Raw genomic sequence first — 26,593 nt, 5'->3', positions numbered from 1 at the left:
GTGGTGCAGCCCTGGATTATAATGGTCTTTGATTAATCTAAGATTATGAAGTTGCCTATTTGAATTTCCCATGGTCGTCTGAATAAAGGGACATTATTTTTGGTATAAATACATATTGGATTTAAGTTATTTGGACTAATTTAGATGTATTAGTTTATTTTGCCTTCGTTCACAGTGGCCTAGATTTGGAGTTTGGCGGTAGCCGTGAAAACCAGCGTTAGAGGCTCCTAACGCTGGTTTTAGGCTACCTCCGGTATTTGGAGTCACTCAAAAAAGGGTCTAACGCTCACTTTTCAGCCGCGACTTTTCCATACCGCAGATCCCCTTACGTCATTTGCGTATCCTATCTTTTCAATGGGATCTTTCTAACTCCGGTATTTAGAGTCGTGTCTGAAGTGAGCGTTAGAATTCTAACGACAAAACTCCAGCCGCAGAAAAAAGTCAGTAGTTAAGAGCTTTCTGGGCTAACACCGGTTCATAAAGCTCTTAACTACTGTGCTCTAAAGTAAACTAACACCCATAAACTACCTATGTACCCCTAAACCGAGGTCCCCCCACATCGCCGCCACTCGATTACATTTTTTTAACCCCTAATCTGCCGACCGCCACCTACGTTATACTTATGTACCCCTAATCTGCTGCCCCTAACACCGCCGACCCCTGTATCATATTTATTAACCCCTAACCTGCCCCCCACAACGTCGCCGCCAGCTACCTACAATAATTAACCCCTAATCTGCCGACCGCAAAGCGCCGCCACCTACATTATAGCTATGTACCCCTAATCTGCTGCCCCTAACACCGCCGACCCCTATATTATATTTATTAACCCCTAATCTGCCCCCCATAACGTCGCCTCCACCTGCCTACACTAATTAACCCCTAATCTGCCGAGCAGACCGCACTGCTATTATAATAAAGTTATTAACCCCTAATCCGCCTCACTAACCCTATAATAAATAGTATTAACCCCTAATCTGCCCTCCCTAACATCGCCGACACCTAACTTCAAACATTAACCCCTAATCTGCCGACCGGAGCTCACCGCTATTCTAATAAATGTATTAACCCCTAAAGCTAAGTCTAACCCTAACACTAACACGCCCCTAAATTAAATATAATATTAATCTAACGAAATTAATTAACTCTTATTAAATAAATTATTCCTATTTAAAGCTAAATACTTACCTGTAAAATAAATCCTAATATAGCTACAATATAAATTATAATTACATTGTAGCTATTTTAGGATTAATATTTATTTTACAGGCAACTTTGTAATTATTTTAACCATGTACAATAGCTATTAAATAGTTAAGAACTATTTAATAGTTACCTAGTTAAAATAATTACAAAATTACCTGTAAAATAAATCCTAACCTAAGTTACAATTAAACCTAACACTATACTATGATTAAATTAATTAAATAAAATACCTACAATTACCTACAATTAAACCTAACACTACACAATCAATAAATTAATTAAATACAATATGTACAAATAACTACAATGAAATAAACTAACTAAAGTACAAAAAATAAAAAAGAACTAAGTTACAAAAAATAAAAAAATATTTACAAACATAAGAAAAATATTACAACAATTTTAAACTAATTACACCTACTCTAAGCCCCCTAAAAAAATAACAAAGACCCCCAAAATAAAAAATGCCCTACCCTATTCTAAATTACTAAAGTTCAAAGCTCTTTTACCTTACCAGCCCTGAACAGGGCCCTTTGCGGGGCATGCCCCAAGAAGTTCAGCTCTTTTTCCTGTAAAAACAAACATACAATACCCCCCCCAACATTACAACCCACTACCCACATACCCCTAATCTAACCCAAACCCCCCTTAAATAAACCTAACACTAAGCCCCTGAAGATCATCCTACCTTGTCTTCACCTCACCAGGTATCACCGATCCGTCCTGGCTCCAAAATCTTCATCCAACACAAGCGGGGGCTGGCGATCCATCATCCGGTGGCTGAAGAGGTCCAGAAGAGGCTCCAAAGTCTTCATCCTATCCGGGAAGAAGAGTAGATCCGGACCGGCAACCATCATCTTCCAAGTGGCATCTTCTATCTTCATCCGATGAGGACCGGCTCCCTCCTGAAGACCTCCGACACAGACCCATCTTCATCCGGCGACGTCCAACTGAAGAATGACGGTTCCTTTAAGGGACGTCATCCAAGATGGCGTCCCTCAAATTCCAATTGGCTGATAGGATTCTATCAGCCAATCGGAATTAAGGTAGGAATATTCTGATTGGCTGATGGAATCAGCCAATCAGAATCAAGTTCAATCCGATTGGCTGATCCGATCAGCCAATCAGATTGAGCTCGCATTCTATTGGCTGATCGGCGTCAGATGGAAGATGATGGCTCCCGAAGAAAGAAGACTGAAGATGCCGTTGATAGAAGACTTCATCCGGATCATGGACCTCTTCAGCTCCTGCTTGGATGAAGACTTCATCCAGATCATGGACCTCTTCAGCTCCCGCTTGGATGAAGACTTCAGCCGGATCATGGACCTCTTCAGCCCCCCGCTTGGGCTTGGATCAGGACATCGGAGGAGCTCTTCAGGACGGATCGGTGAACCTGGTATGGTGAAGATAAGGTAGGAAGATCTTCAGGAGCTTAGTGTTAGGTTTATTTAAGGGGGTTTGGGTTAGATTAGGGGTATGTGGGTGGTGGGTTGTAATGTTGGGGGGGGGGGTATTGTATGTTTTTTTTACAGGCAAAAGAGCTGAACTTCTTGGGGCATGCCCCGCAAAGGGCCCTGTTCAGGGCTGGTAAGGTAAAAGAGATTTGAACTTTAGTAATTTAGAATAGGGTAGGGCATTTTGTTATTTTGGGGGGCTTTGTTATTTTATTAGGGGGCTTAGAGTAGGTGTAATTAGTTTAAAATTGTTGTAATATTTTTCTTATGTTTGTAAATATTTTTTTATTTTTTGTAACTTAGTTCTTTTTTATTTTTTGTACTTTAGTTAGTGTATTTCATTGTAGTTATTTGTAGGAATTGTATTTAATTAATTTATTGATAGTGTACAGGGAGTGTAGAATTATTAGGCAAGTTGTATTTTTGAGGATTAATTTTATTATTGAACAACAACCATGTTCTCAATGAACCCAAAAAACTCATTAATATCAAAGCTGAATATTTTTGGAAGTAGTTTTTAGTTTGTTTTTAGTTTTAGCTATTTTAGGGGGATATCTGTGTGTGCAGGTGACTATTACTGTGCATAATTATTAGGCAACTTAACAAAAAACAAATATATACCCATTTCAATTATTTATTTTTACCAGTGAAACCAATATAACATCTCAACATTTACAAAAATACATTTCTGACAAAACAAAAACAAATCAGTGACCAATATAGCCACCTTTCTTTGCAAGGACACTCAAAAGCCTGCCATCCATGGATTCTGTCAGTGTTTTGATCTGTTCACCATCAACATTGCGTGCAGCAGCAACCACAGTCTCCCAGACACTGTTCAGAGAGGTGTACTGTTTTCCCTCCTTGTAAATCTCACATTTGATGAAGGACCACAGGTTCTCAATGGGGTTCAGATCAGGTGAACAAGGAGGCCATGTCATTAGATTTTCTTCTTTTATACCCTTTCTTGGCCAGCCACGCTGTGGAGTACTTGGACACGTGTGATGGAGCATTGTCCTGCATGAAAATCATGTTTTTCTTGAAGGATGCAGACTTCTTCCTGTACCACTGCTTGAAGAAGGTGTCTTCCAGAAACTGGCAGTAGGACTGGGAGTTGAGCTTGACTCCATCCTCAACCCGAAAAGGCCCCACAAGCTCATATTTGATGATACCAGCCCAAACCAGTACTCCACCTCCACCTTGCTGGCGTCTGAGTTGGACTGGAGCTCTCTGCCCTTTACCAATCCAGCCACGGGCCCATCCATCTGGCCCATCAAGACTCACTCTCATTTCATCAGTCCATAAAACCTTAGAAAAATCAGTCTTGAGATATTTCTTGGCCCAGTCTTGACGTTTCAGCTTGTGTGTCTTGTTCAGTGGTGGTCGTCTTTCAGCCTTTCTTACCTTGGCCATGTCTCTGAGTATTGCACACCTTGTGCTTTTGGGCACTCCAGTGATGTTGCAGCTCTGAAATATGGCCAAACTGGTGGCAAGTGGCATCTTGGCAGCTGCACGCTTGACTTTTCTCAGTTCATGGGCAGTTATTTTGCGCCTTGGTTTTTCCACACGCTTCTTGCGACCCTGTTGACTATTTTGAATGAAACGCTTGATTGTTCGATGATCACGCTTCAGAAGCTTTGCAATTTTAAGAGTGCTGCATCCCTCTGCAAGATATCTCACTATTTTTGACTTTTCTGAGCCTGTCAAGTCCTTCTTTTGACCCATTTTGCCAAAGGAAAGGAAGTTGCCTAATAATTATGCACACCTGATATAGGGTGTTGATGTCATTAGACCACACCCCTTCTCATTACAGAGATGCACATCACCTAATATGCTTAATTGGTAGTAGGCTTTCGAGCCTATACAGCTTGGAGTAAGACAACATGCATAAAGAGGATGATGTGGTCAAAATACTCATTTGCCTAATAATTCTGCACTCCCTCTAGTGTTAGGTTTAATTGTAGATAATTGTAGGTAGTTTATTTAATTAATTTAATGATAGTGTAGTGTTAGGTTTAATTATAACTTAGGTTAGGATTTATTTTACAGGTAATTTTGTTATTATTTTAACTAGGTAACTATTAAATAGTTATTAACTATTTAATAGCTATTGTACATGGTTAAAATAATTACAAAGTTGCCTGTAAAATAAATATTAATCCTAAAATAGCTACAATGTAATTATAATTTATATTGTAGCTATATTAGGATTTATTTTACAGGTAAGTATTTAGCTTTAAATAGGAATAATTTATTTAATACGAGTTAATTAATTTCGTTAGATTAAAATTATATTTAACTTATGGGGTGTAAGTGTTAGGGTTAGACTTAGCTTTAGGGGTTAATACATTTATTAGAATAGCGGTGAGCTCCGGTCGGCAGATTAGGGGTTAATAATTGAAGTTAGGTGTCGGCGATGTTAGGGAGGGCAGATTAGGGGTTAATACTATTTATTATAGGGTTAGTGAGGCGGATTAGGGGTTAATAACTTTATTATAGTAGCGGTGCGGTCCGCTCGGCAGATTAGGGGTTAATAAGTGTAGGCAGGTGGAGGCGACGTTGTGGGGGGCAGATTAGGGGTTAATAAATATAATATAGGGGTCGGCGGTGTTAGGGGCAGCAGATTAGGGGTACATAAGGATAATGTAAGTAGCGGCGGTTTACGGAGCGGCAGATTAGGGGTTAAAAATAATATGCAGGGGTCAGCTATAGCGGGGGCGGCAGATTAGAGGTTAATAAGTGTAAGGTTAGGGGTGTTTAGACTCGGGGTACATGTTAGGGTGTTAGGTGCAGACCTAGGAAGTGTTTCCCCATAGACAACAATGGGGCTGCGTTAAGAGCTGAACGCGGCTTTTTTGCAGGTGTTAGGTTTTTTTTCAGCTCAAACAGCCCCATTGTTTTCTATGGGGGAATCGTGCACGAGCACGTTTTTGAGGCTGGCCGCGTCCGTAAGCAACTCTGGTATCGAGAGTTGGAGTGGCGTTAAAAATGCTCTACGCTCCTTTTTTGGAGCCTAACGCATCGATTCTGTGGACTCTCAATACCAGAGTTATTTTAAAGGTGCGGCCAGAAAAAAGCCGGCGTTAGCTACGCGGGTCCTTACCGACAAAACTCTAAATCTAGCCGAGTGTGTTTTGTTATATTATGTACATTGGTATGTTTAATTAATATTTTTTGTATGCATTTAATTATAGGTTTCTAATTTATAGTACACGCATTTTTATGTTTAAATAATTTTTATTATTTTTTAAATTCTTTGAAAGAACAAAAGTACAGAAATAAAACATTATGACATTCAAATGAATAAGTGTCCTTTCTTTTGTTGGCCTCTTAAATAGGGCATGTCAAGGAGTGCGTTTACAATATTAGAGAAATTTCAGATGTTTAGTGTAAACAAATATTAACAGCAATGTAAGAATTTCTGGTTATACAAACATCTTAGATTTAGATCATAACACATATATTAACATTAGTATCTTAGATTTGTCAAGAGTCTGTCATTACTTAATCTATATATTAAATTCATCTTGAAGTTCTATCCCTGAGGTTTATGATCCTCTTTACTTCTTGTGTCTATGTGTATCCACATAGATATATCTTGGTGGAACCTCTAAGTTAGGTGTATTCCCATGCACTCCAAGACGCTCCATATAACAAAATACATTGTCTGAGAAACATCGGGTAGGTAACTTGGAGTTAAGAAGGGTAACAGGGGTGGGGGAGGGGGAGGTGACAACACATCATTTCTTGGTTTATGTTATATATACATCAATAAGCTTAGTTTGTTCATATTTTGATAACCACTTAAGTCTTTATTTTCTGACCGTCTTATGGGGATAAAGATCCTTTACTTATCCAGTAATACCATATTGCTTGGGTTGTTTCTTTGTTGTCTAGAATACTTGAAGCTATCTCATACATAGTATATGTGTGGTGAATTTTGTTATATATCTCTGTCCAAGTTGGAGTTCCAGTTTTCCAGTGTCTAGCTATGCATATCCTCGTGATTGTGCACAAGATCTTAATGAATGTATTTATGTGTTTATTATATTTATTGATATGCTCATGTAGTATAGCCTGTTGGATTGTGAGATTGATATGTTCATCTAGGGTCTGGCTGAGGAAGAGAGATAGTCGGTTCCATGTCCCCGAAACTTCCTTACAATCCCACCACATGTGTCTGTAAGTCCCTATTTCTCCACAACCCCTATAGCACAACCTGGTACCTTGTGGATACATATGGGCTGTTCTCGTGGATGTTAAGTACCATCGGTAAATAGTCTTATTAACATTTTCCTTGAGATCTACACTAATAAGGCCTTTCTCAGCATTCTGAAAAATCATTTCCCATTCTTTTATGTCCTTACAGATAAGTAGATCCTGTTCCCATGCTAGCATATTTGAGGTTTTAGAGGTATTTTGGGTGGCTTGTATGTGTACATATAGTAAAGAAATAGCATGTTTATTACGATCTTCTGTTTTACAGAAGGTTTCTATTGGGGTAGTGTTGTCTTCTCTGGGGTGTTTTAGGTATGTGTGTATAGCCGAGTATATCTGTAAATACATATACCAGTGCAGTTTCAGTGGGTCTATGTTTGTCTGTAGTTGATTAAATGATAGTATATTTTTCCCTGTTAGATAGTCTGCCACCCTGTATAAACCCTTGTTTTCCCATTTTTTAAGTTGAGCCCAGAGCTCTCCTGGCATTATGTATCTAATCGGTATTGATAAGGAATGTCGTTGTAGGAGTTTGTATTTAGTTTTTGCTGTCTTCCAGGTCGTTATCGTAAGGTTTGTAGTGTAGGGTTTGGGTGTCCTCACGTCTCCCTGTATTTTCTCAGGGTCCCAGATGATTAAATCTGTCTCATCCCAACCCCCTAATTTCGCTTCTAATGTGGGCCATATAATTTCTCTAGACCTTTTCAGGAGCAGTGTGTCTTGAGATAGTCTGGCTGCATTATAGTAGTCCATTAGGTTTGGTGCCCCAAGTCCCCCTAATGACTTATGTCTTAATAAAATTGATTTTGCTATCCTGTTTGTTTTATCGCCTCTGATAAATATTAATATTTCCTTTTACATCGTGTCTAAATCCGCTTTTATTATTTTTATAGGAAGGGTTCTAAATAGGTATAGTATCCATGGCATGGCATTCATTTTCACCGCCGCTACTCTACCCAGCCACGAGAAGTTAAAGCTCTTCCATTTCGACAAATCCCGTTTTATTTGTCTGAATAATGGGGTATAATTTACTTTATATAATTGTGTAGAGCAAGTTGGGAGTTGAATTCCTAGGTATCTTAGTGTATGTCTCATCCATTTAAAATTAAAGTTTTCTTCTAATAACGTCTGAGTTTGTCGGGGAATTGCAATGGGTAGAGCTTCGCATTTTTCTGGGTTTATCTTAAATCCCGAAATGACCGAAAAATTCTCTATTGTTTGGTAAAGATTGGGTAAAGATATTAATGGGTTCGTCAAAGTCAATAAGATGTCGTCGGCAAAGAGGGATAGTTTGTATTCTGACGTGTCTATTTTGACCCCTGTTATATCTATTTGTGATCGGATTGTAGCTGCAAGTGGCTCTATACAGAGTGCAAAAAGTAATGGGGACAGGGGGCATCCCTGCCTGGTACCATTGCGAATTGGGAAGGATTTTGACTTATATCCCGTTGATGAGACCTGAGCCCTTGGACAGGAGTATATGACTTTTAGGGCTTTTATGAATGCTCCCTCGAATCCCATTTTATGTAGTGTCAAGAACATATAGTCCCAGTCTATTCTATCAAACGCCTTCTCTGCATCCAAAGATAGGAGCAGAGAAGGCGTTTGTGTCTCTCCCAAGAACTGAATTAGGTTAGTTACTTTTCTAATGTTTTCTGGGGCTTCCCTGATTTGATGAAGCCCACTTGGTCTGGGTGAACCAAATGGGGAATGATGTGTTTGAGGCGATTCGCTATTACTTTTGTAAAAATGTTTAGATCTTGGTTAATAAGGGATATTGGGCGATAGTTTTGACATTTTTATGGTCCCTACCTGGTTTGGGGATTACCACTATTTTAGCAGCTAGTAATTCTGGGGGAATATCTCCTCCTTCCATGATGTAATTACAAAATTTAACTAGGTGTGGGATTAATGTAGTTTTAAAAAGTTTGTAGTATTCGGCTGGAAAGCCGTCCGGCCCCGCCGCTTTTCCTGTTTTAAGGTCTTTGATAGCTCCTAACACTTCTATATTGGAGATAGGTGCGTTAAGTGTTTCCTTTTGTTCTTTGGATATATTTGGTAATAGGTTATGGGAGAAGAATGCTGAGGTAAGTGTTTCTGTCTCATCATTATGTGTAACTTTCCTCCCGTTGTATAACTCTCCATAATACTTCGCAAAAGTATCCACTATTTCTTGAGGATGTGAGGTCGTAGTGTTATCTAGTGTCTCTATTACAGGAATCACAGAGGCCTTACATCTTTCTCTGATTTTGTGTGCCATGTATCTGTCTGGCTTGTTCGCGGATATAAAGTATTGTGCCTGAAGTTTGTGAATAGTTCTAGTAGCCTGTGTGTGGAGTAACAATGCCAATGCAGTTCTTTTAGGAGCTTTTGGTTAGTTTTAGTTGTATTGTGTTTGTGTTGTCGTTCTAGTACTTCAATCTCTGCGTGAAGTTGTTTTAATTGTTGTCTATATTTCTGAACCTGTCTTGCTTTTTCTTTGATGAGTATCCCCCTTAAAACCGCCTTATGTGCTGCCCACGTTACACGCATTTTTAGAGTGCCCCCTTCTGTATTTTTTTTTTTCAAGTAATGATTGGAGAGTTTGGTTATTGAAAAACAATTGCAACAAACAAAGTGTTAAGTGAAAATGTTTACTCTTTCCAGATATGTTATTCTATAGCAAGAAGTGTCCTTTGTTGTTTAGTGCAATTTTAAACTTCTTTTATCTAATTTGTCTTATTCTCTTAGTATTCTTTGATGAAATGCCTAGATAGGCTCATGAGCAGCAAAGCACTACTGGAAGCTAACCACTAATTGGTGGCTGCACATATATGCCTCTTGTCTTTGGCTCATACGATGTGTTCATCTAGCTCCCTGTAGTGCATTGCTGCTCCTTCAAAAAAGGATACCAAGAGAATGAAGCAAATATGGTAATAGAGCATACCATTTTAAACAACTTTCCAGGTTACGTCTAGTTAAATCATAAAACAAAAATGTGTGGCACAAGTCCCTTTTAACTTTGTTGCGTGTGGTATTGGATAATATTGTGGGGGCTATTGGTATCATATGGCTTTATTAGCTAGTAATCATATGTGCTAATTAGACATGGGCAGCAGCAAAAAAGTTGTTTTGTACACATTTTTTTAACAAAAAAATTGTTTTCGGAATATTCATCGGCTGCACTATGTGGTATCCTTTTAGTTTAAAAAGAAACAAATAATGACTATTCGGGGGAACGTCTAAATTTGTTTTCATTAAATTAATGTAAATGTTCATTTGCTACAGATGAAAGTACAGAGCAACCTTGATTCAAATTAAGTAGATTTGGTATTGTTTCTCATAAACAAAGAAAATGCACTTACTAGAAGTATATATAAAAATGGCACATCTAAAAAAAAAATCCTCAGAAGAAGTGGGAGATCTGCTTTATAGCTTTCCTGTTTTGTTAGTAGTTGTCTCCGCTATAATGGCTTCGGCTCCCAGTAGTTGGTATACTCCAAGTCCTCTTTCATTCAATTCAGATTGGCCATGCCGTTAGGCTCAGCAAGATGCCGGTTTATGATTGTATGGATCCCCTCTATGGACAAAACAAGCCTAACGCATTTCATCTGCTAACAAGTGGAGACTTTTTCAAAAGCAAGCTTAGTCACTGATTACCATTTAAATGTGTTTAGTCAGATATTTCTACACCCCTGTGTAATGCTAAAGTAATGGTTGATCTTATTTCCTGTGTTTCGTGGGGGACATATAGAGTTCATTAGATCTCTCATATACACCATAAATCTTTTAAAGTCATAATGTAAAAAATTGTGATATATTCTCTACACAAAAGCTTGTATGTCCATGTCTATATTAAGTCTAAGTTGTAGGGATTTTAATTGATAAATCTAATATGATTCCCTTTTAATCCAATCTATAACCTGGCTAAACAGACTTTTTGTTGAACTATTGTGATGAACTCTAAAATGTTCAGATATATTATACAGACCCTTCCCAGTTCTGGAAAGTGTCACTCAATTTTACGTATTTACACATACTGCAATTGAAAATGTACCTATTTTATTGAACAGGTATTGCAACATATTGCATCCTTTAACACTTTGGGGCATATTTATTAATGTGCGAGCGAACATGATCTGATATTGCGGACAGCATACATACAGGTAAGTATTTAACCCTTTAATGCTAATTTAAAAAAAAACGAATACTGACAAATTTCAACAGTATTTGTTTGTTTTCGTTAAATTAGCTAGTGCATTGGTTCGGATAACTTTGTTTTCATCACAAATTCACAATTGTAACGAAACAAATGCACAAGCCTAGTTCTAATGTTGGTGTACAATGTACTCTGTCTTAAATTTAATATACAGGCTGCAAACTCTTCTGAAGCTAATAAATGCTTCAATATCAACTTTGAAAGTGTCAAGTAAAAACAAAAAACAAGAAACAAATTGTATGTAGATCAGTTTCGAACAGTAGACACAGGACTGAGTTATCTGTAAAAAGCTTTACCCCATTCATATATTGGACCAACTACAAGTTTGGAATTTAGACCAAAGGGTATAAAATTGTAAATTTCTCCTGAAGATCGCAGTCAAATGCATTATAATATCTACAAGAACTAGATGCAAGTTACAAATGTATTGATAAGCAATAGCTTGTTGCAAATTGCCTGTTCTGGTATGATATTTGCAAGTTATGTACTAAATTGCTTGTATAAATAAGACCTTATTTCATTCATTTATCTAAAATATAAAATGTTCAAAAGGTCACCATGCTCTGAATTTATATTGGTGAGGCAACCCATTTTTTTAAAGATATGATAAAAGTGAGTCTTCCTCTCTAGTAATATAATTTAGATAAGTCTATCATTTCTGTGATTTCTTATCATTTGAATTCTGTGATGTCATATACATGAATATTTCCATTTAATTAATAAAATTATAAATATAAATATACCAGGGGAGCTGTTAGGTTTAGTACATAACCCATGACCAAACTCAGTGACTACCCACAATCCACCTTCTGTGGCTTTTTCCTTGTTTTTTTTCTCAAATATCAACCCACAATATAAATTATTGATAATTCTATATACTGAGATCAGTTGCATAAGTTTTTGCCCAAATGCATGTGGCAGTTATATAACCATATAATTCCATATATGTAGGACAGTTATGTAGCCTTCAATCACATACAAAAGCAGTTATATCCAAAGAGAAGTTATTGTCCTAAGAGGTATCCGACAATTGTATTGCTCCCAGTAAAACTCAAATGGAACACTCTGAGCTTCAGTCCTTTGTACCCTTCTTTAATTTATGCTCCTGTAATATAGGATTGCATGGTAAATGTATAATAGGTGAACCTATGCCTCTATTTAAGCACATCCAAATTTAGATTTTTACCAACAAAACATAGGCATTACATTAGAAAAACATTGCTCCACCAAATGGGTTAAATAAAACATCTGTATCAGAACCCTCTTCTGTTTTAATCACTTTAGAAGAGTCATGTTTTGTTCCTGATCTTCTTTTGAAACACTATCCACCTGTGGCAGGATCTTACTTGGCTAATCCGAGTTCAAAGCTCCAAAGATTTTTATTTTATTATCTAGTCAATGGATTTTCTCCTAAGGAAAAATCCAGATGTTTCAAGGTATTGAACCCCTAGGGTCCCATTGTACTGTAGAGTGATGTTACCACAATCTTTGATTAATGACTTTTAGGGTACAAAGGGAATTCCATATATGTGGTTTTCTCTTGGCCATATCTGTACACACATGATAATGTAGTGTCTTCTAAAAATTAAGCAACAAAATAGGTTGAAATATAATATGATCCTTAATCTCTGCGGTTGGATACATCTGAAAATTAAGTACTTTCTTCATATTATCTGGGACATAAGTCTGTGATTCAATTTTAAAGATATTTCATATAAATATATTAAGTAAAAGACCTTTAAACTAGAGAAGTGAATACATTTCATACTAATAAAAAACATACAGAGTGAATTTACTATGGAAAGATTACAATTACCAAGAAGGTTAACACAGTTTTAATGGCATGTAGAGGGACACAGAAGTCAGCTGTATTATTTGTTGCTTCTAAAAGTTAGTAATATATATATATATATATATATATATATATATATATATATATATATATATATATATATATATATATATTTTATATATACACACTACACACATTTATTTATATATATAAAGTTTGAAAAGGGGATAGACCAGAGTATAAACAATATCTTATGCCATTTTGGCAATATTTAGATGTCATAATACAGCTTATATATGTAACCTAAAGGTAGTTTTATATAATTTTTAATACTTTTTATACATATTCATTGGAAAGTATTTAAAATGATATGCTTTATCTAAATCATGAAGAAATTATTTTGGTTTCATGCCCCTTTGGCATGCCTACATATTAAAAATGTTTTTTTAAAAAGAATACGTAACAGCTTATATGTCCTGTCAGCCTAGCAAAGATCTCCTTGTTTGGTAGCACTGTAACTATATTCAAAGAATGTAAACTGTATTAACAGGGCAGAACATTAAGGTTATTTTTTATATGAAACAACACCATACGATGCAACTACTAAAATAGGGACACAGAAGAGTGTCTGGAAAAAAATAAAAATATAAACAAATTCATCAAATGTACAATTGCACAACAAATAAATTATGGGGGTTTGTTTAAATATGCTGCACTAGATTCACTGAAAGCCTCTCTACTTTTGAGTCTTTCCAGTCTCAGGCCTAGATTTAGAGTTGGGCGGTAGCCGTCAAAACCAGCGTTAGAGGCTCCTAACGCTGGTTTTTACCGCCCGCTGGTATTTGGAGTCAGTCAGGAATGGGTCTAACGCTCACTTTGCAGCCGCGACTTTTCCATACCGCAGATCCCCCTACGCCATTTGCGTATCCTATCTTTTCAATGGGATCTTTCTAATGCTGGTATTTAGAGTCGTGGCTGAAGTGAGCGTTAGAAATCTAACGACAAAACTCCAGCCGCAGAGAAAAGCCAGGAGTTAAGAGCTTTCTGGGCTAACACCGGTTTATAAAGATCTTAACTGCTGTGCTCTAAAGTACACTAACACCCATTAACTACCTATGTACCCCTAAACCGAGGCCCCCCCACATCGCCGCCACTCTATTAAAATTTTTTAACCCCTAATCTGTCACTCCGTACACCGCCGCCACCTACATTATCCCTATGTACCCCTAATCTGCTGCCCCTAATACCGCCGACCCCTATATTATATTTATTAACCCCTAATCTGCCGCCCCCGCTATCGCTGACACCTGCATATTTTTTTAACCCCTAATCTGCCGCTCCGTACACCGCCGCAACCTACATTATACCTATGTACCCCTAATCTGCTGCCCCTAACACAGCCGACCCCTATATTATATTTATTAACCCCTAATCTGCAGCCCCCAATGTCGCCTCCACCTACCTACAATAACTAACCCCTAATCTGCCGACTGGACCACACCGCTACTATAATAAATGTATTAACCCCTAAAGCTAAGTCTAACCCTAACACTAACACCCCCCTAAGTTAAATAAAATTTTATTCTAACGAAATAAATTAACTCTTATTAAATAAATGATTCCTATTTAAAGCTAAATACTTACCTGTAAAATAAACCCTAATATAGCTACAATATAAATTATAATTATATTGTAGCTATTTTAGGATTAATATTTATTTTACAGGCAACTTTGTATTTATTTTAACCAGGTACAATAGCTATTAAATAGTTAATAACTATTTAATAGCTACCTAGTTAAAATAATTACAAAATTACCTGTAAAATAAATCCTAACCTAAGTTACAATTAAACCTAACACTACACTATCAATAAATTAAATACAATACCTACAATTATCTACAATTAAACCTAACACTACACTATCAATAAATTAATTAAATACAATACCTACAAATAAATACAATTAAATAAACTAACTAAAGTACAAAAAATAAAAAAGAACTAAGTTACAAAAAATAAAAAAATATTTACAAACATTAGAAAAATATTTCAACAATTTTAAGCTAATTACACCTACTCTAAGCCCCCTAATAAAATAACAAAGCCCCCCAAAATAAAAAAATGCCCTACCCTATTCTAAATTAAAAAAGTTCAAAGCTCTTTTACCTTACCAGCCCTGAAAAGGGCCCTTTGCGGGGCATGCCCCAAAGAATTCAGCTCTTTTGCCTGTAAAAAAAAACATACAATACCCCCCCCCAACATTACAACCCACCACCCACATACCCCTAATCTAACCCAAACCCCCCTTAAATAAACCTAACACTAAGCCCCTGAAGATCTCCCTACCTTGTCTTCACCACACCGGGTCCCGATCTGTCCAGAAGAGCCTCTGAAATCTTCATCCAAGCCCAAGCAGGGGCTGAAGAGTGACGTCCATCCTCCGGCTGAAGTCTGGATCCAAGCGGCAAATGAAGAAGTCCATCTTCGGGAAGAAATCTTCATCCTATCCGGGCAGAAGAGGACATCCGGACCAGCAAACATCTTCATCCAAGCCGCATCTTCTATGTTGTTCCATCGGATGACGAGCGGCTGATCTTGAAGACCTCCGGCGCGGATCCATCCTCTTCGTTCGACGTCCAACTGAAGATCAGCCAATAGAATGCAAGCTCAATCTGATTGGCTGATCCAATCAGCCAATCGGATTGAACTTCAATCTGATTGGCTGATTCCATCAGCCAATCAGAATTTTCCTATCTTAATTCCGATTGGCTGATAGAATCCTATCAGCCAATCGGAATTCGAGGGACGCCATCTTGGATGACGTACCTTAAAGGAACCTTCATTCTTCAGTTGGACGTCGAACGAAGAGGATGTTTGCCGGAAGATTTCGGAGCATCTTCTGGACAGATCGGGACCCGGTGTGGTCAAGACAAGGTAGGGAGATCTTCAGGGGCTTAGTGTTAGGTTTATTTAAGGGGGGTTTGGGTTAGATTAGGGGAATGTGGGTGGTGGGTTGTAATGTTGGGCGGGGGGGTATTGTATGTTTTTTTTTACAGGCAAAAGAGCTGAATTCTTTGGGGCATGCCCCGCAAAGGGCCCTTTTCAGGGCTGGTAAGGTAAAAGAGCTTTTCTATTTTAATTTTAGAATAGGGTAGGGCATTTTTTTATTTTGGGGGTCTTTGTTATTTTATTAGGGGGCTTAGAGTAGGTGTAATTAGTTTAAAATTGTTGTAATATTTTTCTAATGTTTGTAAATATTATTTTATTTTTTGTAACTTAGTTCTTTTTAATTTTTGTACTTTAGTTAGTTTATTTCATTGTATTTATTTGTAGGTATTGTATTTAATTAATTTATTGATAGTGTAGTGTTAGGTTTAATTGTAGATAATTGTAGGTAGTTTATTTAATTAATTTATTGATAGTGTAGTGTTAGGTTTAATTGTAACTTAGGTTAGGATTTATTTTACAGGAAATTTTGTAATTATTTTAACTGGGTAACTATTAAATAGTTATTAACTATATAATAGCTATTGTACCTGGTTAAAATAAATACAAAGTTGCCTGTAAAATAAATATTAATCCTAAAATAGCTACAATATAATTATAATTTATATTGTAGCTATATTAGGGTTTATTTTACAGGTAAGTATTTAGCTTTAAATAGGAATAATTTATTTAATAAGAGTTAATTTATTTCGTTAGATTTAAATTATATTTAATTTAGGGGGGTGTTAGTGTTAGGGTTAGACTTAGCTTTAGGGGTTAATCCATTTATTATAGTAGCGGTGTGGTCCGGTCGGCAGATTAGGGGTTAATAATTGTAGGTAGGTGGAGGAGACGTTGGGGACGGCAGATTAGGGGTTAATACATATAATATAGGGGTCGGCGGTGTTAGGGGCAGCAGATTAGGGGTACATAGGTATAATGTAGGTTGCGGCGGTGTACGGAGAGGCAGATTAGGGGTTAATAATAATATGCAGGGGTCAGCGATAGCGGGGGGCGGCATATTAGGGGTTAATAAATATAATATAGGGGTCGGCGGTGTTAGGGGCAGCAGATTAGGGGTACATAGGTATAATATAGGTTGCGGCGGTGTACGGAGCGGCAGATTAGGGGTTAATAATAATATGCAGGGGTCAGCGATAGCGGGAGTGGCAGATTAGGGGTTAATAAGTGTAAGGTTAGGGGTGTTTAGACTCGGGGTTCATGTTAGGGTGTTAGGTGCAGACTTAGGAAGTGTTTCCCCATAGGAAACAATTGGGCTGCGTTAGAAGCTGAACGCTGCTTTTTTGCAGGTGTTAGGTTTTATTTCAGCTCAAACTGCCCCATTGTTAACTATGGGGGAATCGTGCACAAGCACGTTTTTGAAGCTGGCCGCGTCCGTAAGCACCGCTGGTATCGAGAGTTGAAGTGGCGTTAAATATGCTCTACGCTCCCTTTTTTGGAGCCTAACGCAGCCCTTCTGTGAACTCTAAATACCAGCGGTATTTAAAAGGTGCGGGGAAAAAAAAGCATGCGTAGCTAACGCACCCCTTTGGCCGCAGAACTCTAAATCTAGCCCTCAGTGTTTTTAGAGCACAATTTCACTAAATTTCCTAATTTCTTTATTTGCTAGTAAATGGGTTCAATAGAATAACAGGAATTGGTAAAAGTGGATTGGCTAGAGAGACTTTTCATAAATCTAGATCCCCTTTCTGAAGAAATGGCACGTAGAGGCTGGAAAACACATTAAACTTTTATTTAAATATAAGGGCATTCCCCCTCTAGTATCAGGAGTCTCAGGACAGGATGCACCCTACTCCAATCCATTAGTCAGCTGATTTTTGTTTTCCTTTTCTATGGCATTCGAATCTGTTAGAAACACTGCTGTTTAAATAAGTTAAGCCATCTAAATTACATATCAAATATTACTGGATAATAAAGATTTCTCTCAACTAGTAAAGTAAAGCAATACTACAGTATTTGTTTTAAATTGCACTTAAGTAGCTTTTACTAAACATTTTTCAAGCAAAAAAATAAATAAAATATAATTGATGTATAAATCCTGCTCTTTCATATACATATGAAAAATATTTGAGAACAATATCCTTTTAACCAAAATATATAGAGGGGCATATTTATCAATGTGCGAGCGGACATGATACGAGGTAGCAGAGGGTGTCAATCAACCAAAAATATCAGTTAATGACATTTGCAATTAAACATTTCATGTAAACCATCTTCTAGATTACGAGTTGTGCGTTAAGGTAAAAAAGCAGCATTAGGAGGTCCTAACGCTGCTTTTTACGCCCGCTGCTATTACGAGTCTTGCATGTATAGGTGTTCCGCACACTTTTTTGGCCTTACTACCTATTAACCCCTAAACTGAGGCCCTCCCGCATCACAAACACTAAAATTAAATTATTAACCCCTAATCTGCCACTCTGGACATCACCGCCACTAGAATAAAAATATTAACCCCTAAAATGCCACACTCCCGCCTCGCAAACTCTAGTTAAATATTATAAACCCCTAATCTGCTGCCCCTAACATCACCACCACCTACATTATACTTATTAACCCCTAATCTGCTGTCCCCAACGTTGCCGCCACTATTCTAAATGTATTAACCCTTTAAACCTAAGTCTAACCCTAACACTCCCTAACTTAAATATAATTTAAATAAATCTAAATAAAAGAATTAAGGTAGAACAAATCCTATTGGCTGTTGCAATCAGCCAATAGGATTCAGCTGGCATTCTATTGGCTGTTCCAATCAGCCAATAGAATGCCAGCTCAATCCTATTGGCTGATTGGATCAGCCAATAGGATTGAAGTTCAATCCTATTGGCTGATTGCATCAGCCAATAGGATTTTTTCTACCTTAATTCTGATAGAGCTAAATGCCCTTTTCAGGGCAATGGGGAGTTTAGGTTTTTTTAGTTAGGGTTTTATTTGGGGGGTTGGTTGTGTGGGTGGTGGGTTTTACTGTTGGGGGGGTTGTTTGTATTTTTTTTTCAGGTAAAAGAGCTGATTTCTTTGGGGCAATGCCCCGCAAAAGGCCCTTTTAAGGGCTATTGATAGTTTTGTTTAGGCTAGGGTTTTTATTTATTTTGGGGGGGCTTTTTATTTTGCTAAGTCTCTTAGATTAGGTGTATTAGTTTAAATATCTGTAATTTGTTTTTTATTTTCTGTAATTTAGTGTTTGTTTTTTTGTAATTTAGCTAATTGTATTTAATTTATTTAATTGTATTTAATTTAGCTATGTTATTTAATTGTAGTGTAGTGTTAGGTGTTAGTGTAACTTAGGTTAGGTTTTATTTTACAGGTCAATTTGTATTTATTTTAGCTAGGTAGTTATTAAATAGTTAATAACTATTTAGTAACTATTCTACCTAGTTAAAATAAATACAAACTTGCCTGTAAAATAAAAATAAACCCTAAGCTAGATAAAATGTAACTATTAGTTATATTGTAGCTAGCTTTGGGTTTATTTTATAGGTAAGTATTTAGTTTTAAATAGAAATAATTTAGTTAATGATATTAATTTTATTTAGATTTATTTTAATTATATTTAAATTAGGGGGTGTTAGGGTTAGACTTATGTTTGGGGGTTAATACATTTAGAATAGTGGCGGTAATGTTGTAGGTGGAAGATTAGGGGTTAATAAATGTAGGTAGGTTGTGGCGATGTTAGGGGCAGCAGATTAGGGGTTAATAAATATTATGTAGATGGCGGTGATGTTGGGGGCAGCAGATTAGGGGTTAATAAATATAATGTAGGTGGCGGCGATGTCCGGAGCGGCATATTAGGGGTTAATAAATATAATGTAGGTGTCGGCGATGTCGGGAGCGGCAGATTAGGGGTTAATAAGTGTAAGATTAGGGGTGTTTAGACTCAGGGTTCATGTTAGGGTGTTAGGTGTAAACATAACTTTTGTTTCCCCTTAGGAATCAATGGGGTTGCGTTACTGAGCTTTATGCTGCTTTTTTTGCAGGTGTTAGACTTTTTCTCAGACGGCTCTCCCCATTGATATCTATGGGGAAATCGTGCATGAGCACATACAACCAGCTCACCACTCACTTAAGCAGCGCTGGTATTAGAGTGCGGTATGGAGCACAGTTTTGCTCTACGCTCACTTCTTGCCTGTTAATGCCGGGTTGATAAAAACCCGTAATACCAGTGCTGTAGGAAAGTGAGCAGTGACAATAACGTGCAAGTTAGCACCGCACAGCTCATAACGCAAAACTCGTAATCTAGCCGCATGTGATTCTGAAATTAACAGAAACAAACATTCTGATGTTCATATTTAATTTGCTAACAATTGTCTTTTGAGTAGTAGTTTTACATTTTTATTTATGTATGAACTAAGAATGCATGAAAACATAAAATAAAAAATAAATAAAGCATTGCAGAAAACCAAGATTTGCTGTATAAAAGAGCTGATGAAGTAGATAAATAAAAAAATCATATTGAAATCTAAAATTTTTTTTTTATTTCAATACCATTAATCAGTGTTTTAGTGTTAGAAAGATGTAATTTTTTTTTAAAAAAACATATATATATATATATATTTTTTTTTTTTTAAATTAAATAATCTTGAATTTAGAAATTTAGCAAATTGAATTTGCTTTTGAAATACACTGAAGACATAAAGCACTTTCACCAAGTTGTGTAATAGAGACTGAAGTAGAATCTGCATCAACTATCAACTATAGATTGGGGCTCAAAGATTTGCCTAATTTGCTAATTTTTATCTTCTGGATAATTTTTGTTGATCTAGTTCAGCTCAGATGGAAATTGGATGGGATTGTTACTGGTGCATAGAAAACATACATTCTGTGTAATGGCATAAGGAAACATAAATGGATCTCTAGAGAATAACATCTATAAATTTACAGGAAAAAGTGGTTCATAAAAGAGGAAGCAAGGAAGTTTTAAAGCAATTCTAAATCACTTTTTTAATAAATAAATGAGCAAATACTGACTCTGTTTGTTTGATAAGTAAAAGGTCACATATGGATGGGCTTCCCAGCTTATCTTAAAACTCAGATGTAAAAATAAAACCCAAAACATCTGGACAAAGTAGCATATCCTTTAGTACTTGTGCACCACTGACATCAAAAACAAAAAACAGGGCACACAGAAGTGTACTCTACAAAAGCTCCTATTCAGACTAACCCTTCCCAAAGAATATTCAACTTAATAAACAAAAATAAAAAAATCAAGATAAGGAGCGCTAAAGGCAAGCACTAGAGTACTAGAGGGTCGTCTAAAAAAGTTTTATTATTACCCATGAAATATAAAAAGACTAAATTAATACAAAACAAATTTTAAAACTAGTAAATCAAGAGGGGCGGAGCCAGCCGGGCAAGCGTGCACACACACACACTTCAAGACAGCTCCGTGCAGCTTTGCTTTAAGCCTTAGCTAACCGCTCAAGTGGAGGAAGTGTGGTAGCCTGGTCTGACCCCAGCCTGCTTGGGGAACATTGTGGGCAAGTCCAAAGGTCACAGCTCTGTTCCTGGAGAGAAATTGGGCCACAATGGAGTACACACTGTGTACTGTCACTACAGAGGTGCTCCGGCGGCCATCTTGGATCCTACGAGCTGGACGGTTTCAAACGCTGCTACCGACAACCCTGGAAATCCATATCCACATCTGGTCTCCTACGGTGCTGAGTGGGGGAAGGAGAGAGTGGGAGCACCCCCAGGCATTCATCCCCCATACCTAATTAGACAGAGACTTTGTCACTCAGGCCCACGTGGCCATATAACAATGGAGGGTCTGGGACTCTGGTAAAAAAAAAAAAATTAAGAAAAAAAGGGGAAAAAAAGTAGTCACACAGTTTAGAGGCCATAATAAGCCAAAAGAGCAACAGGCTTTGGGGATCTCTGTCAGCTGGAACCTTTTCTTCCTGGGTTAGCACCAGGGCACCAGTATATCAATGTCCCTGCTAGGCCTGAAAAATATATACATGGAGGCCTAAAGTAATGTGTATGGGGGAGAGGAGTGTGGGATTTTTTGGGCCTTAATATATCCCTGTCCTGGGAAAGCTTCATCAAAATATCTAATATCTTGAATGCCTCATAGAGGTGCTGGTAACCCTGCCTAAAGCCAGACCACCACAGTACCTGCATTGTCTTGCTATTTTTCAAATAAAAGGATATCTCTAATTGTACTAATGTCTCACTCCCAGAGAAAAAAGAGCCACAAGGGAGCCAATGTGATAAAGAGGACTGTTATAGATCATTTTAATTCCCCTCACAACCCAGGGAATGATAGGGATACCTCGCTTACTAGCCCTGAGTCATCACCCCTGGCTGAGTCGGCCCTGCAAGAACTCCAAAATTGGGAACCTAATAATGTAACCCCATCTTTTAATTCAAACTCTCTTAAGTCTATGCTAGACACTCTGACCAACTAGCTAATTCCCTAGCGGAAATTCGCAAATATTTAAACGCTACCAATGCTAGGATTGATATTCTAGACCACAAGCAGGAGGATTTAGGGCTTGATCAGTCTAACCTTTCAAGTTATATGCAAAACCTGGAGATATAAATGTCTGACCTTGAAGACAAAGTGGCGGACTTGGAAAATAGGTCGTGCAGAAATAACTTGAGAATCAAGGGAGTTACAGAAGAAATTCCCAACAAAGAGATCTCTGGCTTCCTTACTGAAATATTTTCCTCCCTTGCTAAGCCTCTGACAGAAAGGAGAACCTTATTGACTGGACCCACAGGGTCCCCAAGCCTAGAGGTTCTGTATCTGAACAACCCAGAGACATTGTAGTGAGGCTACACTTTTTTACTTTTAAATAAAGAGTTCAGAGAGCGCACCTTCAAAAGCCCACCTTTCCAGAAAAATTTCAGGATATCCAAATATTTTCTGATTTGGCGCCCCCTACCCTCCAGCAACGTAGGTCCTTTGGGGAAGTTACCCGCCTCCTGCGATAACATAACATCAGATACAGTTGGGGGTTCCCAACAAAACTGATCGTGTCCAGAGACGAACACACCTTTACTATCTCAAAGGCAACCCAGGGTTTGAAACTGGTTTAGTCATGGAATCTACAGCACAGCAAAGAAATTTCTTCATCCTTACCCAAGTCCAGTTAATTAAACACAGCACAGAGGCTGCCCAAGGGTAACAGTTCACCTACTTCCCCCTCGGGAGGAAGATCTTTGAGAGCAGGAGCCTCTGACTGGGACCCAAAGCCCCAGCGGAGACCCCAGGACTTGAATTTCACGTAGCTACTCTCCATATAGTTTCTTTAGGTACATCTAGCTCTGGATAACTCCCAGAAGGTCGATATGGAGCCAATGTTCCTGTGATGCCCCTTTAATTATAAGTACCACATGGGTTTGATTACATGTTTTCTCTCCTATAGTTTGTTGGTGCTCTCCACAAGAGGTACATTATGTTGAGCTCTTACGGCTCCATTAAGTGAGGGCGTTGTTTTTTTCTGTTTTCTTTTTTACCTCCCCTCTTTGAAGGAACTCTTTCAAGACTTTCTTATACCTCATAACTGATACTCAAACTATTACCTACGCAAAGAACATTGGTTCCTATTGTCAAATTTTTGTAATGCAATTTAAAGTTGCCATAGTTTGTGTTGCATAGAAAGAGGTTATGTAGCAAGACAAATGCTAATCTGTTTTACATTGTTGGGGGGGGGGGGGGGGGGGGCGAAATTGGGGAAATAGATTACAAAATGGGTATTTGGTACCTGATTATCCTGATTTTTCCTTTATGCTATATCTATATATAGCTATCTCACTCATACAATAAACTACATATATGTAAACTGTTAATTGTCTCTATATAGATGAGTTCCACATGGTATGTTTAAAAGCTCTCTCTCTTATATATTGCTGGAGCTCCCCATATGAGGCACTTTGTACTGAGCTCTTTTAGCTCTATTACGTGAGGGCACTGTTTTCACCTTCCCCCACTGGGGGAGCTCTTGCAAAATTTCTTACATCTCATAATCGACATTCCTACTCAATACCTATGCAATAACCATGAGTACTTGTTGCTAAAGGCTTTTAACAATACATAAAGCTGTCATAGTTTGTGTTTTGAAAAATGTTCACCCTGCATCTGTTTATGTTATATGAAAAATGCTAAATTGTTTTTTCTTGAAGGAAAAAAACAGGGTAAAATTATTGCAATCTGTATATATTGTTATTTGTTCATCTTAATTTTTTCTATATGCTTTTTTCCGCTAACTCTTGCATACAATATTCTTGAGGTCTATCCTAAGGTTTAAATCACAAATGTGTAAATGGTAATGAGTCATTAACTCCCTTCCTCAGATTCTGTGTATACCAAGTTCAGTTTTCTATATTCATATCCCCTCAGGGTGAATGTTCACCCGCTCAAAACAAATTATACAAATTAAGATGGGCTTGCGAGAATCTGATTGACCTCCTCAATCCCCCTAGACGGCAACACACAGCTGGCACACACATAATGCATCAGCCGCACCTAAGCACATATATGCATAAAGTTATTTATATATAACAATAGGAACATGTAAGGCAGGTATAGTCTAATAAACCCAACACTATCCTTCATCCTACCCTCGACCTTGAGTGTAATCCGGACAACAAAGGCCTATCTCTCCCCTTGGAACCCTAGGTTCCCTTCCCCCTACTTCTTCATACCAATTTCTCTATACCTACGAGAAGGGCAAAATATTGTTGCCCTTTGGCCTGGCTGGCTCCATTTAGTTTCCCCCCATTTTCACACATACCAGTTCTCTGATATTTTAGTTAAATTTAGTGTCAGAGGATACTTTGCGGTTTCCCTTGTAACATACCGCATGCAATAATTGGTCTCAGTCACTACTACCCCCATACTCTTACAGAAGTCGTGATCTTAACTTTTACCTAAGTACAATTATGTTTAAATATCTCCATTTTGTCTGTGTTTCTCTAGATCTCCCCTATTCCTAACCCCCCCTACCTAACCTGACCTCTCCCTTACCCTCTCCCTTCCTCCTAAGTCTCTTCTCCCCCCCCCCCTTTTTTTTTCTTCTTTTTTTGTCTTTCTTTTTTTTTTTCCTCCTCTTGTCGTGAGATAGGGGGCGAAGTAGGGAAATGGCAGTAGCATGCGCCTCCCAGAATGTGTGGGGGCTCAATTCCCCACGAAAAGTAGCCTATTACTCTGCTCTCTAAAATTCATGCAAGCTAAGGTGGTCTTCCTACAGGGATAAGCCTATACTATTGAGATCCCCACTATACCCACATATACTAACGGCATCCTTTACCACGAAATCTAGAGGGGTAGCTATCCTTATTCACAGGGATATCTAATTTGAACAGATTCATGTAGATGCTGACCCTCAAGGCCGCTATTTGATCCTGATTTGTAAATTAGATGGCTCAATATACACTTTGGCATCCTACTATAGCCCCAACACAAAGCAAATTCGACACCTAAGGAAATTTCTCACTAGACTGCACACTGTCAAAAGAGGCTCACTGCTGATAGCGGGAGATTTTAATATGGTCCTAGATCCCACTGTTGACAAATTAATTCACACAAATAATAAAAATTGACCAGGAGCGCTAAAAAAGCTAAAAGTGATAGGGTAATAGTAGCCTAATAATAATAAAATGCCAAGTGTATGTGCAAAATTATTTCATAAAGTGCAAAAAATAAAAAAATGTAAAAAATGGTCCAGCCAGGTATATATCTTAATATATGCCTAAGTGATATACAAATAATACTGATACGTCTAGAAAAGACTTTTATAAAGTGCACAAGTGTAAAAAAATGATCCAACCAGGTATATATATCTTAATAGTGCCTATGTCTAATAGATAATACAGATGCATCTAAAATACTTTCATAAAGTGCACAAGTGTAAAAATGGTCCTCTGACCAGAGTGCGTGTAGAAACCAGAGCGGTGATTACAGAGATAATTAATCTAAAATAATGCAAATGTGAAATATACATGAAAATTTATTAATACATGGCCAAATATGCAAACATTATATGCAATAAAAATGATATATAAAAAACGGACGTCTCCGTATAAAAGTTAGGTTGCCACCACACAAATTATCTAAATGCGTATAGTCAGTTGAAAAAGCTTTCAGTATTAGTGCAAAAGCCGCATTTCTTAATAAATGGTTTCTTTTTGTGAAGGGGAAATCCTTTTAGCTTACCCCCAGCAGTTCAGTCAGACCAGTCCGTCAGTTTGGAGTTACCGCCGTGGCGGAGTGACGTCACTCTTATAGGCGTTGTCCTCAATCTGTGATCCGATTGGTCCTTAGGTCCCGGCTCGGGGTTTCATTAAAAAAGACCAGTATGTCTGTGTCAACGCGTTTCGGCCTCTATCAAGGCCTTTCTCAAGACTATCTATTTTTTACATTTTTTGATTTTTTGCACTTTATGAAATAATTTTGCACATAATTTTTTGCACATACACTTAGCATTTTATTATTATTAGGCTACTATTACCCTATCACTTTTAGCTTTTTTAGCGCTCCTGGTCAATTTTTATTATTTGTGCTAATTTTCTACACCTTTGAGAGGGACCCTTAGGTGATTCAGGAGTTTAGTGATTACACTCTGCGCTTATTAGTCTTTTTTGTGTTTGACAAATTAATTCCCCAGGGGCGTACTCTAGATAAAACTTATTTTATTACCTCAAAGCAAGGTGTTCTCTGCACTCCATGGATAAAGATTTTATGTTTTTCTCCCCTGTACACAATTCCTACTTTAGAATT

The sequence above is a fragment of the Bombina bombina genome, chromosome 1, assembly GCF_027579735.1.
Source record: "Bombina bombina isolate aBomBom1 chromosome 1, aBomBom1.pri, whole genome shotgun sequence".
Lineage (NCBI taxonomy): Eukaryota > Metazoa > Chordata > Amphibia > Anura > Bombinatoridae > Bombina > Bombina bombina.
This window is presented reverse-complemented; position numbering follows the sequence as displayed.